Consider the following 6,186-nt stretch of genomic DNA (forward strand, 5'->3'; position numbering starts at 1 on the left):
TAGGGTTAGGGTTAGGGTTAATTGTTTCAGAATCGTTTGTTTATGTAGTCGGCACTTAATGTATATCGGCTGAATGGACGTCAGTGATTGGTTGAAATTACAGAAATACGACAACTTTAACATGGAATAATTTATGGATTTCTTTTTTTTTAAAGAAGACTAAGAGAAAAAGATGTTTTATATGACACATTCTACCAGTGTTCCAAGTTTCAAAGTGTTTCGTTAATGAAAAATGTGGCCCCCGTTTTAAAAAAAGATCCTATAAGTGTTTTAGCTTTTTGCCGAACGACCTGCACAAGTGATTTGTTCATAGTGATCGAATGTATGGGCTGTACCTTCTATCAAATTCGAAGTTGCCTGAACAGGTGCCCGATGTACTACACGTACAGCGCGTGTGTTGTAAATATTATCGAACGCACACACGCTGGTTCGCTGGTCGGATGCAATTTGACACGGAGGAGATGACTCTCTGAAAGCATCGTGTGTTGTAAAACACCTGAAAGTCATAACCTATCAGACAGGCTATTCAATTTGCCTTCGGTTTGGTTCCGTTACGTGAAGTTGATAAGCCACAAAAATTCCGGAACATCGATGTCCATCGCTCCTGAATGGGACTTGGGATGAATTGTTTCGCCTGTCTATGACTGTGACTTTCAGATGTTTTAATACCCGGCACTTTGAGAGAATCATCTCCTCCGTGTGAAATTGCAGCCGATCTGCGAACAGACAAATCACATACACTGTATGCGTGTTCGATAATGTTTACACACACACACACACACGCATACTCGCACGCACACACATGCATATGTATGTATGTATGTTATCAATCAGTTTCATTTCTGTATTTCTTGTCCATAGAGAAAGAGCCGGACTCTAACATAGATTCAAGGCTCCTTCATTGGAACTTTTATCAACATCATCTAGGTATTTGTGCATATGTGTGTGTGTGCAGTATTTGGTGTTAGTGTATGCGCAGATTTGTATGTTTGTTTTATGGATGCGTTTTTATGTCTAGATGCATGCATATGTATTTATGTGCTAAATTTTTGGAAAGTTTTACATATCTTTACAGTTCCATTGATGGCTTGAATCTGTAGTCTTCTAATCAGCCTTTTTCTTTCAGGTTTTGAGAACCCTAATTTTTCCAGGTTTTTGTTGAGGCAGTTCGTTACATATCCCAATGCCCCAACAATCACGGGTATGAATCTGAACTTGTAGTCTGGGTGGAGTATCTGCAAATTTCTCAGTAGCTCGGCGTAGTTGTTCTCTTTTTCTCTAATCTTTAGTAGGATGTTGACATCCGCAGGACAGCTGATTTCTACTACTGTACAGAGTTTCTCCTCTCTGTCGAGGATTACTATATCCGGTCTATTATGTCTGCACTTTATTGTGATTATGTATGTATGTATGTATGTATGTATGTATGTATGTATGTATGTGTGTATGTATGTATGTATGTATGCATGTATGTATGTGTGTATGTATGTATGTATGCATGTATGTATGTGTGTATGTGAAGGCGCGTGGCTAGAGGTTAGGGCATTCGGCTCACGATCGTAAGGTCGTGAGCTCGATTCCTGGCGACGCGTTATGTCCTTGAGCAAGATTCTTTATTTCACGTTGCTCCAGTCGACTCAGCTGGCAAAAATGAGTAGTACCTGTATTTCAAAGGGCCGGCCTTGTCACACTCTGTGGCACGCTGAATCTCCCTGAGAACTACGTTAGGGGTACACGTGTCTGTGGAGTGCTCAGTCACTTGCACGTTAATTTCACGAGCAAGCTGTTCCGTTGATCGTATCAGCTGAGACCTTCGTCGTCGTAACCGACGGAGTGCTCCATGTATGTATGTATGTATGTATGTATGTATGTATGTATGTATGTATGTGTGTGCGTTTATGTATATGTATGTATGTGTGTGCACGCGCGCGTACATATGTATGGATATGTATGCATTTATCAATGTAAAAACATTGTAATAACACAATTCAAGAAGCTCTACATTCCGAACAAAGCCATTATTTCACCATCATATGAAAAGCCTATGTCCTATTCCCACGGAGGAGACCGTGGGTTCCACAAACTGTTGTGAACGTATTCTATATGAAACGGGAATAACTCTGGACAGAAGTGATATCCAGATAAATAACCTCTTTAGTGGTAGCAGCACGAGAAAATAATCCCTGACAATTATGCAATAGAACCAATTAACATTCTGCCGTAAAATTTCTCTCTCTTTCTTTCTCTCTGTCTGTCTGTGTGTCTGTCTGTGTCTCTGTCTGTCTGTCTGTCTCTGTCTCTCTCTCTCACTCCCTCTCCTTCACGCACATACACAGAAGAAAGGAATGAAGAAAGGGACATGGACTATGTAAGCTACAACAAAGACGAGTCGTCGAGGAGGGAAGAAACTCAAAATAAAAACGGATACAGGGCAGGGAGATGGCTTTCGTTCAAAGAAATAACTAGTGATATGATAAAATGCACCCAAGTCCATGTTGTGAAGTGGTTGACTACAGAAAAGGAACCCATAAAAACCATACAAAATAAAAACACGTACTCAAAAATGAGAAAAGAGACTGGTGGGTTTCTCCAATCATGATGAAAGACTACGACAATAAAAGAAAGGAAAGACGGGATAAGTACAACGTAGGCGATATGTTTTAACGTGAAGCGAGAAGGCGTAGCTTTGTAGTCACAAGTTTGCTTCCCTACCACATAGTTCCGGGTTCAATCCTATTGCGTGACACTCTGGGCAAGTGTCTTCTCCACTAGGCCGTACCGACCAGTGCCTTGTGAGTGGATTTGGTTGACAGAAGCTGGAAGGAATCCGCAGATTGAAGCAAGTAAAACGATAAAGGAAAAGGTCAAATGACAGACTTCATTCATTTATGGCCCAAAAGATTTAGATCCCTCGACTCGAGTTTCTTTTAAATCCCAAACATTCTTTAAATATTTATGTACCACAAGGCGATGAACTGGCAGAATCGTTAGCACGCCGGACAAAATGCTCAGCGGCATTTCGTCCGTATTTACGTTCTGAGTTCAAATTTCGCTGAGGTCGACTTTACTTTTCCCCCTTACAGGGTCGATAAAACAAGTACCAGTTGAGCACTGAGGTCGATGTCATCGAACTTACTGGCCTTGTGTCGAAATTTGAAACCTACATTTATATATCACACGAAACAGACGACTACTTTTGTTTATATTAAAACAATTGTTACAAGAGGTGTGGTAAAATATTTGAAACTTGAACTCTCGGTTCATACGCAATTCTTTTTAATTTTTTCTATTTTCGGGCCATGAGTCATGTACCTTGGCCTTTCAATGAGTTTGTTTTGCATTTGCAATGTGTTTGGTTTTGTATTTGTTTTGTATCTTTTATCGTTTACTAGTTTCAGTCGTTTGACAGCGGCCATGCTGGGGCACCGCTCTGAAGAGCTTTAGTCGACCAAATCGGCCCCCGAGATTTACTTTATATCGGTCTCTTTTGCCGAACCTCTAGTTACGGGGACGTAAACACACCAACATCGGTTGTCAAGCGGTGGTGTGGGACAAACATAGACAGACATCCCCCATACACACGCACGTACACACACACACATACACACACACACACACACACGTGCGCGCGCGCGACGAACTTCTTTCATTTTCCGTCTACCAACTCCACTCACAAGGCTTTGGCCCGCTTGACGCTGTAGTAGAAGACACTAGCCCAAAGTGCCACTCAGTGGGATTGAACCTGGAACCATGTGGTTAAGAAGCAAGCTTCTTATTATACAGCCACGCCTGCGCATCGAAACGAAAGTTTTTATTTTACTTTTTCTGTTGATATGAAATCAACTAATCAATATTGTTTTATCACACTCTTCCATGGCTCATAAATCAACTGTGTTCACCTATGAAGACACTGATAAAAAGCAACAACAGACTAAAGTTTCAGCAGACCACTCGTTTCTAGGACACCATTCACGCTGACATTGTAGCCAATCTTAGTCTTCATGAAATACTACTTCACAGTGGACACCCTCACTAAATTGCATCTTGACAAATTTTGATACAAGGACTACTGTTTGACTTGTTTACAACACACACGCACACACACACACACACACACACACACACACACACACACACACACACACACACACACACACACGTATTATCAACAATGAAACTACTATTAACGATGAACCTGCCGTTATACAGGGTGTCCACAAAGTTTGAGTACATGGGGATTAACACATACTTTAAGAAATTATTATTTCTTTATATTTAATTGTTTATGTTATGATTTTATTTACTCCATGTACCCAGACCTTGTGGACACCCTGTATAACAAAGAAGTGTATAAGGCGACGAAGTGACAGACTCGTTAGCACGTTGGACAACAATGCTTAGGAGTACTTCTTCCGATTTTAGTTTTGAGTTCAAATACCGCCTTGGTCGACATTGTCTTTTATCCTTTCGGGGGTCGATAAAATATAAACATCAGTTGAGCGCGGGTGAATTGATGTAATCGATAGGATTCCACCACCAATTTTTAGGCTTTATGTCTATATATATAAAACAAAACAAAGTAGAGTAGCCTCTCTTGTAAGTTTTGAGGTTATTGCCGGCTTGTACACAGCACAATATACGTTTCATTACATGGTGAATATAATATTTTGATATAGGCGCAGGTATTGCCGTGTGGGTGACAAGCTTACTTTCCAACTATGTGGTCTTGTGTTCAGCCCTCCTGCGCGGCACCTTGGGCAAGTGTTTTTTTTTATTTTTTAAATAATCCGAATAAAGCCTTGTGAGTGGATTTCATAGACGGAAACTGAAAGAAATGCGTTGTGTGTATGTGTGTTTTAGTAATGTTTATCGTCGTGGGTGTTTTATAAGAACATGCAATACTGCTGGTTTAATCCCAGGCGGGCGCTTCCTCCAGTTGGTTATTCAGTGCGCTTCACACTCGATATATATTGCAAGCGGGGAGAGAACTCCCTAGTATTCTAGCTCCGAGACCACCAGATCACGTGATTTGAACCTCATTTTGGTCATCTTCAGTGAATAACCAGGTGGAAGTGTGTGTGTGTCTTTGAGTTTGTGTGTATCTATCACCACTTGACAACCGGTGTTGGTTTGCTTACGTCCCCATAACATAATTGTTCGGGAAAAGAGTTCGATAGAATAAGAAGCTGGGGTTAATTTTTTTTGACTAACTCTTCAAGGCACTGCCCCAGCATAGTCGCAGTCCAATGACTGAAACCGTTGGAAAATAAAAGATATCCCAGAAAAGACTTATTTCTTATTGCTTTATGAACGTATTTCGTAATTTTTTTCTTCACTATAACATCTACACATACTAATTCTGCAAACATATTTTCGTAAACTAAAATGTTTAACACACTTAATTCTATTCTACTTTGCCTTCAAATTTCAACGAGGAGTCCCCTGCATAATTATTTGCTATGCTACAAATAGCAGCCAAATCCCCTTCTTCCTTATCACACTCTTACTACCTTTAAAAAAATATAGGACACATTAGATAGTGTAATCTTAGGTAAATCGCTTGGAGGGAAAGGCAGAATAAGAGGTAGCGAGTGTGGTATACATTTCGTCATAAGTGTACTTAATCATAAGTGTACTTGGGGTTAAATTACTTATAGCAATCTATATTAAGGGGTGGACAGATAAGGTTTGGGTGAAGAGAAGTCTAAGGTTATTTACAGAAAAGAGGATTATTTCCTAATGTCAAGAGGTATTATCGCAGTCGTTGATACTCATAGCAAGCACATAATGTTAACACAAACACTCGTGGAGCTTGAGGTCGAAATTGATTTTAAGTAATTCACACGCGCGTGCGCACACACATACAAAACGTGTATGTATTATTGTATGTATGGACATATATATATATATATATATATATATATATACACATGCACACATACATATATACATGTATGTATGTATGTATGTATGTATGTATGTATGTATGTATGTATGTATGTATGTATGTATGTATGTATATAGTTCAAATTTATAGAAAAACAAAAGACGAAGACAGATATGAGAGCAACAAGCAAGCGTATTAGTTTGACGCTCGGAAAAATGGAAAATTCTATTACATTTCGAGTCAACGCTCTCCGACAGAAACCTAAGAGGAAATAAACGGAGAGAGAAGGATATATATAT

This window comes from Octopus bimaculoides, chromosome 3, assembly GCF_001194135.2.
Source record: "Octopus bimaculoides isolate UCB-OBI-ISO-001 chromosome 3, ASM119413v2, whole genome shotgun sequence".
Lineage (NCBI taxonomy): Eukaryota > Metazoa > Mollusca > Cephalopoda > Octopoda > Octopodidae > Octopus > Octopus bimaculoides.